Raw genomic sequence first — 11,020 nt, 5'->3', positions numbered from 1 at the left:
TCCCACCTGGGAGTTATTAGGCTAATCTGTCAGATATGTCAGAAATGATTTAAACTATTGGTTCACACATTTAACTGTGTAGAATTTCACAAATTAGACATCTGATGCTTGAGTTATTTCCTTTGATCTGTACAGGATCCTAGCAAGGCTAGTAAGATTGTATTTTTTTTTTCAGTCCTGGATATAAATGAGGAAAGAGAGATTATTTCATTCTTGTCATGTCCTGCTCCTCTAGTATCTTCCCACTTCTTGAGAGTCTGGAAAGTTTTGCAAACATGGCTATCTGAACATTTACTCTAAAACCCCACCAGTCTCTTAGTGATTGAAAACAGTGAACGTTATCTCACCGCTCATACATTTTTTGGGACATTTTAATAAGGAGTAAAAGGAGATTAGGCAATGAAATGTTCTGAACCCCAATCAAATTGCACATGAAGTTAATTGAATGTACACCCACAGGGTAAAAGCAAAACTTTAGAGACATTTCTAAGAACCCCGAATTTCCAAGCAATCAATATTCAGGGTAGCACGGAGAAGGCAGGTGTAATAAATAGTGTACTCAGCATTCTACTAGAGCTCAGGGCATGCAGACAGGTCGATGCTTGAAGACAACTTGTTTTCCTGCAGATTCCATGTCCTGGTTAGTTTATGACAAGTTGACCCAAACTAGAGTCATCCGAGAGGAGAGAACCTCAACAAAGGAATTGCCTCCATCAGGCTTGCCTGTGTGCCTGTCTTTGGGGTATTTTTTTTTTTTTTTTTGGATTGACAATTGATGTCAGAGGGCCTATCTAATGTTCCACCCCAAGTCAAGTGGCCCTGGAGTGTAAAAGAAGGCATGTTGAATAAGCCATAAAAACAAACAAACAAACAAAAAACCAAATCAGTAAAGCAGCAGACCTCCATGTCTTTGGTTCCTATCTCCTGCCACACTGCGCCCCTTGTTAATACACTGTGATGTGGAAGTGTGGAAGTGGAAGCTAAATAAGCCCTTTCTGTCCCTAAATTATTTTTGATCATGGTGTTATAGTATTTGATCACAGCAAAAACAAACAAAACAAACAAAAAACCAAAATACATCCAAACAACACAATCCCCCCCCCCAAACATACAAATCAATCAAACAAACAAAACCAACTATGCCTGTACTTTAGGAAAGACTTCAGGCCAAATGTGGTGGTTTGAATATTCTTGGCCCAGGGAGCTGGATGAAGTGTTTCACTGTGGGGGTGGGCTTTGAGAGACCTTCCTCTTAGCTGCCTGGAAGTTAGTCTTTTCCTGTTTGTTTTTGGAACAAGATGTAGAATTCTCAGCTCCTACAGTACCATGTCTGCCTGGATGCTGCCATACTTTCCACCATGATGATAATGGACTGAATGTTTTATTTTATAAGAGTTGCCTTGGTCATGGTGTCTCTTCATAGCAATGGGAACCATAAATAAGACACTATAGCATCAGAGAAGAAACCCCTAACCCCAGCCCTTAAGATGACAAAAGAGGAATCTGAGTGGCATGGGTATATTTCCACCCAGTGTGACTTACAGTACTCACAGGAAAAAAACTGCCATGCTCGAGCTCATTCCCAGCATATACTTCAAAGAAAAATTTTCTCTAACTTCCTCCAGGCAGTGAGGGCATGCATTATAAATAAGCAAGTATTCTATATACCCCAAATCCTCAGCTTAGGGGTTAAACTGGAGCATCCTTCCAGATGCCCATCCTCCCCTGATTCCATCTCTGTGGGAGCCGTCATTCTTGAATATATCATCTTGAATATATTCATCATCTCCTTGAATATATTCTCAGTATTGCATTTTGTAGTACTGCTTTTAAAATAGCCATTATACATCTGAAAACTTGTCAGGATTTTAATGTCTTCCACCCATTGTAGACAGATCAGAATGATGGAAATCCAAAATTGAGTCTGTACTAAAGTCATGGGTCAGAGCAGATCTTCTGTTTAGAATGGATATCTGTTTAAATACAATCTTTGCTTCCCTCATTTCTTGACATTCACATTGCCCTGTTATTTGGGAAACAAATATATCAATAAAATAATGGGCAGAGATAAATGCATGGGGTTGATGGGACTTATTTTTTTTCCTGGAAGATTGTAAGTCTTTGTTCACTCCTTCTTTTAGAATGAAAACAAATCTCAGTATTCACAAAAATATGAAATAATTTAGCTTTGAACTGTATATATATATATATATATATATATACAGTTGTATATATATATACATACATACACACACACATATATATTTATATATATAAATATATAATATATATATATATATTTCCAATCTCATTTATATTTATAGGTGTCTTAGAATTACTATTGCTGTGATAAAATACCATAACCAAAATCACATAGGGAGGAAAGGGTTTATTTGGCTTATACTTCCACATCACTGTTCATCATTGAAGGAAGTCAGGATAGTAACTTAGACAGGGAAGACATGTGGAGGCAGAAGCTAATGCAGAGGGTGTGGAATGGTTCTGTTTACTGGCTTGGTCCATTAGGCTTGCTCAGTCTACTTTCTTATAGAACCTATCACCCCCATGCCTTGCCACTGACAGCAAGGGGATGGTGGTACCCTACCCATCAAACCACTAAGAAAAAATGTTCTACCGTTGGCTTAACTGTACACCAATTTTATGGAGTCATTTTCTTAACTGAGGTTCCCTCCTCTCAGATGACTTTAGCTTTTGTCAAGTTGACAAAACTGGCACAACAGGTGAGGGCACTGAGGCTCGGTTATAAACAATTAAGAAACCACAACTTCCTACCATGAACCTACCTACTCTCTCCTTCTCTCAATGTGTGTGAATATATTCACATCCGTACACACTCCTTTGTTATGCCCAGTTTTCTTGGCTAGTAGAACACCAACAAAGAACTTCATGAGTAAAGAAGGTGAGAGTTTCTGGTTGTCATGGTTATACAGTTATTTTAACAGTCTTCTTTGTGCCTGTGCTATTCTGTAACACCATGGAGCCTCTTGAAAGTAGAGGACCCAGCAGTGCCTGCATCTTAACACCAGATTCCAACTGAAGATGCCAATTGCTTTCCCTATCAAGACATTAGCATTTATAAGCCAATGTTTTCTGTTCTACCTGGAGAAGTGGACTAGTTACAGGTAACTAGACTGCACTTTTGGATTACTTCTGGGAGAGCACTAGAAGCTACTCCTCATCTCTTTTGAGATATTTTCTCTCTCTTGTAAAGCTAACTAGTATTTTTCCCTAAAGCAGATTATTTCTAGAACTCTTGCCAAGACATTAGCTCCCTAGCCTCTTATTAAGATTCATTTGACCTTCCATTTCACCTTGGCCAGAAGAGAACTCTAAAGATCTCTCAGCTATACCCCTCTGGCTTCTTTATACATTTTGGTCAGATCACAGCTTTGCTGGTGAACCAGTATACTCTCTTTTACCTGTTACCAGCATTCCTCCCGTCCTATCACCATGAGTTGTTTCGTTGAGTCCAGAAGTAAAGTAGGCCATACATTGTGAAAGGGAGATAACTGGACTTTCAGAACATTCCACCTTAGTTGAAAGTCTACACATGTTCCCAGATGAAAGTGGTCCAGTATCTTTCAACAGTTTAAATGCAACAACTTTGCATACCACATTTAATAGTATCATGTACACCTAAAATATTCCCATTGTAAGCTTTAGCCTCTTTTTTCCTCAGTATAACTTGGCTTTGACATAGAAGACATTCTCAGACTGTAAGAAAAGCTTTCACTGAAACGCTCCTCTTTATAGTCCTGTTCAGGGTTTGCCTGCCCTATGAACACAAGAGGTAAAGAAAATCTTTATATTAAAACCAGGTGGTTTGGAAATCCATATTATGTTTTACAGTTGTCATTGGCCAATTTTAGTCTGTCTCTTCTCAATATTTCCATCTGGCATTAAGGTTCTAATAATAGCCTTTACCTCCTCCAGTGTCTAACCATCAGAAGTAGTAAGCTAGTGCTAACACTTCCGCTTCTCTTTTAACCCCAGCTTTCCACTTGTAAAAGCTTAAGTCATAGCACTACCACATGATAAGAATAGCAGAAGTCTTTCCATTTACTGCCACCAGTGGATACTGTTTTTTTTCAACCTACACAATGAGTGATTTGACTCCCAAATCCCATCCATAGAATCTATTTCCTCAAGCCAGTTTCCATACCTACTACCTTCTATCATATTCTACAAGATGACAGTTATGAGTTGCAATGGCTTGTTAGTTAAGTGAAAATTGATAGTAGAGTGAATAAAATAGGTCTGGACAAGAGGAACACACTAGAGTGTCACTAGCATGATAAGAGACTAGGCAATCTCTTGGAAGGTGTCTTAATATGATGACACAGAAACTGGCATGTACTTACATCTGAATCCTCTTGGAGACACAAACCTAGAGATACATGCTTTGGGATCTATTGATTCTTAACTAAGAGCAACAGAAGGAATAAACTCAGCTACTTTCAGTTATGGATTTTAAAAAGGCAAGTAGATTCAGTGTTTATTTCACCAAGAGCTCTGAGCATCAGAGAGAAAAAGCCTCCAAACCTTGTCATGAGTTTCATAGGACTTATATACCAGATACAATGGGACTGCTTTACAAAGATATCTGTTCTACATCATTTGTATGAATGAAAGGACAAAGTACAGACCAGTCATCTTTCATGTGGAGCAAGCTCTGAAAAGTCATTAGAATGTCAGGATAAAAGATTAAAGATTATTTGTTTAATTATGTATCAATCCATTGCAAAGATGATATGGAAGTTTCCCATAGGCCCCACATGAGGTTTTGTCATGACTAAAGTCTTCTATCAGGACACTGTGCCAGTTTGTGCTACCATAACGAGATAGGAAGGCTAGGTCATTTATTAATTCATTTCTCCCAGTTCTCAAAGCTATAGAACCCAGCTCCTCTATTATTAGACTAGGGCTATAAGACTGAAGAGAACAACCTCAGAAATGAGGTTCCATCTCTATCCTACTGGATAAACCACATGTTAGCTCTTGGCTTGTCACCCTTCTGTGGAGATTAATTTTTTTATCTAATTGGAGCTATTTTGGTCAGATGCTTCTTCTGCATCTTTGAAGATAATCATATACTGTCATCTGTCACACCATTCCTATGTTGGGCCACTGTTTGTAGATTTGCTATCTGGAATCATAATCATATCCTCAAGATATGTACACAGGTATCAGGTCATCCTCTAGAGCATGGGTAACCTACCAGTGGCCGCACTCCCAAAGGAAAGGCAGATTTACCTCTCTAGAAGCTATAAACTCTCCATGGATACTCAGTAGGGATGGGTGGAGCCTCCTCACCTCCATGTTAGAACTTTTAACCTTGTGTGGGTCTCAGGTTTGCAACCACAGCTTCTATGAATTCATGTGTGCAACAGTTATATCATATTCAGAGGCCATAGAACATTTTAATACTACTCTTTCCCCATTCTCTGGCTCTTCTATTCGTTCCATTCCCCCATCCCTTTTATGATGATGTGCCCTGAGTCTGTGTACAGTAGGGATTAATATATATGCCCAGTCTGTGGTTGAGCATTCAATTGCATTGTTGTCAAAAGTACTGAGAAACAAGTACCTCTACGTCCACCCACCATGCACTACCTTAAGAAGCTTTTACAGCCAAGAGCAGGAGCAACACAATATAAACAAATCTTTGAAGGAACTTTGACAACATGGATTGAGAAGTTTCTAAATTATCTGAGCTAGGATCATGATTCTTTGTTTGGCTTTTATCTTAGAGATGTGCTGGCTTTGCGTTGAAATACATTCTGAGAATCGAGTAGATGTAGTTCAAAAGGGAAAAAGAACACCCCTAAACTTGGAGAACTCATTTGGTTGATTAGGTTATCCTTTGACCTGACTGTCTCTGACACAATGTTTGACCCAGGCTGTCAACCTGTTAAACTTTCTGCATCTTGTAGCAATGTGGCCAAGATCCTGTTGAAAAGTCAGTCTCTAAAATGTATCCGGTGTGAACTAGTCCACAGAGGAAGCCGGTGAATGAAGACCATCCTAAGTCTCAGGGTATTGGAGTATAATGATATAAATGCCTGAGAGCTGCCATCCAGTTCACCCTACTAGAGGTTAATATTTGTCCTTGTGGCATCCCGCTGCCACATACTATAAACCCAAGCATGTCCCACTATCCATGCTTTAAGCAGCCACCCTTCAAAGTGATTGGTAAGATATTAACCTGTTATTCTGACACTTTTCGTTTATTTGTATAGATTGGAGTTCATGACCTGAATTGTTTCACCTTGAAATGTTTTAAATAATTTTTATTACCATGCATTAGTTATGCACATGAATGGTTCAATGTGATACCATTTCCTGCAGCTGAAATGTGATAACAGCAAATTGCTTTGGATTTTGTGTGCATGGAAAATTTACTCTTACTGCATGGAAAATGTACTTTTATAGGCTAGATTTGGATATTGAATTCTTGGGCTATTTCTCACGCTTAATCTTTTATTACATTTTTCTGCTTTTATGGTTTGCCATAGACACTTTTTTGTAGAGTTCACCATTGTTTATCTCTATTGGTAAGATCTCTCCCGCCCCTTTGAATTCTTGCTGGAGATGTGCTGGCTTTCAGCCTCTGGACCATGCACAGGTGAGCTAGTGTTTGGTGTTGATTATGTTTGGCATTCTCATAGCTTTATAAGTCTGGTTCACAGAGGCATTAAGGTCTGTATTTTGGGAAATATGCTACTTATTTTTAATATATTATCTACCACACCCCCTCTTTTTTTAGGTATTCCAATTGCTCATGGCTTTTGGAAATTTCCCTGCCATGTATCCAGTTTGTTCCATTTTTAATTTTTCATGTTTTCTCTGCATTTCAGCTTGAGAATTTTCTGACCATCTTAAAAATATCACAGAGCTATTCCTTGACAGAGAGTCTATGGAAAAGCTTAAAATTGTGTTTTTTGTTGAGTTATTTTGAACCTTTCCTTTTGATTCTGTTCTAAAATTTCCATTTCTCAGCACATATTTCCATAGTCATTAAGTCCTGAATTTGTTTTCTTGGCTGTCCAGACACGATTCCATCGACAAGGTATCTTAAACAATAAAGATTGCATCTCCATTATTAAAAAAAAAAATCCAAGTTCAACATCATGGTTCTAAATTGTTCTGTTTTTGGCGATGCCTTTCTGGTTTTATCAAAGTGGTAAAAATACTATGTGGTCTTCTCTGAATATACTTGGGTAGGTCTAGAGGGAGGGTAGCGTAGGGTAGATAAGATTTTTTTTTTACATGAATCCCTGCCAATTATGCTCCATTCCTCATGGCCTACTTAAAACTTTGGTATTGGCCTTGTTAAAGTATCACACACCAAGGGATGATATGGCTTCATATGTACTTGAGATCACAACTATGCTCAGTGTGGTAAGGCAATGGTTAACATAACTTCTTTCTTGAAACATAAATGAGCCAAACTTTTATGAATAGAGGGTGAATCTGATGCTCTTTTTGTCTGGCTTGGTTTTTTTGTTTGTTTGTTTGTTTTGTTTTGTTTTTATTGCTGGTGGAAGCTAGACATTCTTTGAAGCAACAGGAGCGAAAGCAAGCACATGCAGTGTGAGGGCAAGTTAATCTGTGGAGCATTGAAGCTTCAATGTTTTCTGTTGCCAGAGGCTTCACTTCCTCTATATATGTCCTCTTTGCCATCTCCCTCTGGTCTTGGAGATTCACTTCTCCCCACTTCATAGGTCTGTTTTGAGAGCTTTTAGTTCTTATCCATTATCCCGGAATACACTGTTGACAGTGTAATAAAGGTGCAGAGGAAGGAGAGGGGCTCTACAGTCTCTAACATTTAAGCTACTCTTAGAGCTTCTGTCCTGTAAACCTTGCATGAGTTTCCTCTTGTATTGCTCCCTACACTTCAGGGGAGACAGGATAGCTGAAGCAACTGGGTTGGGCTTGTACCTGAGATAACAGCTTGCTAAAAGCAACAGTAGCAGAACAAGGGATGGCAGAAAGGCAATTTGAACAAATGCCTCTTTTCTTCAACTACAGACTGAAGGGCACCCAACTCTATAGAACTATGTAAAACAAGCTCTTTAGGCTGGGCGTGGTGGCGCACGCCTTTAATCCCAGCACTCGGGAGGCAGAGNCAGGNGGATTTCTGAGTTCGAGGCCAGCCTGGTCTACAAAGTAAGTTCCAGGACAGCCAGGGCTAAACAGAGAAACCCTGTCTTGAAAAAAAAAAAAAAAAAAAAAAAAAAAAAAAAAAAAAAAAGAAAGAAAAACAAACAAAAAACCAACCAACCAACCAACCAACCAAAAAAACAAGATCTTTAACCCCATTAAAATAGAACTGTAGCATATCAGAAATGTGACCAAACTCTATAGATCACTGACGAGAGTTAAGGTTTACCCTTCTCACCAGGAGGTAAAGTTTTTTTTTCTGGTTCATCTATTCACATGGCTTAAAACTGCACATAAGTCCCCAGAGGATACTTCTCTTGTTCATAGAAAGAAACCCCCAAAGGGAATCATGGCGTCTCCCTCCCCCAATGAGGCTGGCTTCCAGACATGTATTTTATTGTGCTGAGTTGAAACTTTCTCTGGAAGTAACTCATTAATGCATCAAACATTAGGTTGAAACATGGTATGCTGTTAAGTGATGCAATAGGGATTATATATGAAATCCTATCTACTAACATCATTTTATAGACCACTATTTTCCAGTGAATAGTTGTCCCAAACCCCTAGTTGGCCCATAAAGTCTCAAAATAAATATTGTTCTGTTTGGTTTGTCAGGTAACTGAAAGTCAATAGGGATATATATATATATATATATATATATATATATATATATATATATATATATCAGACCAGTGGTTATATCACAGAAAGTCAGGTTTACAAAAGATTACAGAGCAACATGACTGGAGAGAGCTCTGTAGAACTCGGGGCAATAGGATATACTTAGGTTATAATCAAGGTATATTGAAGGTCTAATTACACACATTATTATTAGCTATTTTGGGCAAGAAGGAACTGAGTCGGGATTCCTCTGTGTAATATCCCTGAAACTTGCTCTGTAGACCAGGCTGACCTCAAACTCAGAGATCTGCCTGCCTCTGCTTCCATAGTGATGGGATTACAGATGTGCACTACCATGACTATTCAGACTATCTAATGATCTTGAGTACAATAATCTGATTATTTCCACTATAGACTTAAATATTACAACCATCATCACACAGCACTAGGCCATATTGTGTAAATTATACACAAAAGAATACACTGCCATAGCCTATGCTTGATGTTCTGAAGTGCCTAGCTTAGACTTCTTCATGAAGTGACCATGCTTTAAATTTCTAGAAAGTTCAATTTTGAAGTTAACATCAGTCACTTCTGGAAAGAGAGTTTAAGCTTCTATTTGGCAATAAGAAAGTGTGATCCACTGTAATAGAATCCCGCTGCTATAGTCTGTAAGCCTGCATTAAGATTCTAGGGAGGAGAAGCCGGTTTCTTTCATTCTGCACATAAATTGAAACCCTGTTAGTAGCAGAGGATGAGACTGCTTCATTAGATGGCTGGATGTGATAAAGAAAGACCAGCTGGATGACCTAGCACATAGTGTCTCCTGAGTCTTAAAGAAAGCTTGCTTCTGAAAACAGCTCAACAACATCCATTCTTCATGGGTAGAGAAAATTAAGATCATTATTTATTACCAGCACTAATTTACTTGTCCATTATATTTTGGGGAGGAAAATTCTGCCTGGTTCTGATCCCAAGTCTTCCATTTACAACTGTGATGGTTTAAATGAGAAATCTCCTCTCTCATAGGCTCATGCTTTGAATGCTTGGCCACCCGGGTCAGTGGTTTGGGAAGGTTATGCAAACATTTATAAAGTAAAACTTCTCTTGAGGACGTGTATCACAGAGGGTAGGACTTGAGGGCTCATATCCTTTCCCAACTCCTATTCTCTAGTATTTATGGATGAATGAAAATGTGGTTGGGGGGCTGGTGAGATGGCTCAGTGGGTAAGAGCACCCGACTACTCTTCTGAAGGTCCAGAGTTCAAATCCCAGCAACCACATGGTGGCTCATAACCATCCGTAACAAGATCTGACTCCCTCATCTGGAGTGTCTGAAGACAGCTACAGTGTACTTACATATAATAAATAAATAAATCTTAAAAAAAAAAAAAAGAAAATGTGGTTGGCCAGCTTCCTGCCCCTGCTACTATGATATTCCATCCCCACTATATCCCTACTATCATGGGGATTAGAATTATAAACTTCTCTCAAGTTGCTTTTGGTCATGGTAACTAATATACAGACTCTGGCCATGTGACTTTCCTCTAGGAAGATGTAAAGAAGCAGCAGATTACCTGAAGCCAATGGGGGAACTGACAGAGAATACCCTTCTCTTGGTGGAGTTCATCTTGGTGAAGCAATGTGTTCACTGAAGGTCCTCATGGGCACATGATTGAACCAAAGGTAGCTACCCTCTCAGGAACTCTCCCAGGCACCTCACAGGGAGCTACATCCCTGAGGCATCTACCCACCACATGAAATGATTCACAGAGAACTGCATCACGGAAACATCCTCTGGCGAGCTTAGAGACAAGCTACTCCAAATGAAGAGTTCATCCCGCAAGTCAAGATACTGCATATGTAACCTGGGAGTAGAAAGCCTCATAAGAATCTCATCTTCTTTGAATCCCACGAGCACTCCATGTCTTCCACAAGAGAAGGTGATTGTTTTTGATCGACTTTCCCCCTGCAGACAATCCCAACTGTTTCAAAGAAACAGTGGGGTCAAAGCCCAACCTTGGAGGAAGTGGCTACAATCCAACTCTGAAACCTTATCTTACACTGCAGACATCTCTCCGTTCATGTTTAGCACCTGATAGGCATTGTATTAACACCTTGCACAGTGGTTAGCACATATGAGGTCAGCTTCAACAAGACAAACACTGAGCCTCTATTGCTTCTTCTTGAACAGTCATTAAATTTGTCAAGTATT

The sequence above is a fragment of the Mus pahari genome, chromosome 17 (genome assembly GCF_900095145.1).
Source record: "Mus pahari chromosome 17, PAHARI_EIJ_v1.1, whole genome shotgun sequence".
In the NCBI taxonomy this organism is placed as follows: Eukaryota; Metazoa; Chordata; class Mammalia; order Rodentia; family Muridae; genus Mus; species Mus pahari.
The sequence above is the reverse complement of the archived record's forward strand: the minus strand, read 5'-3'. Positions refer to the sequence as shown.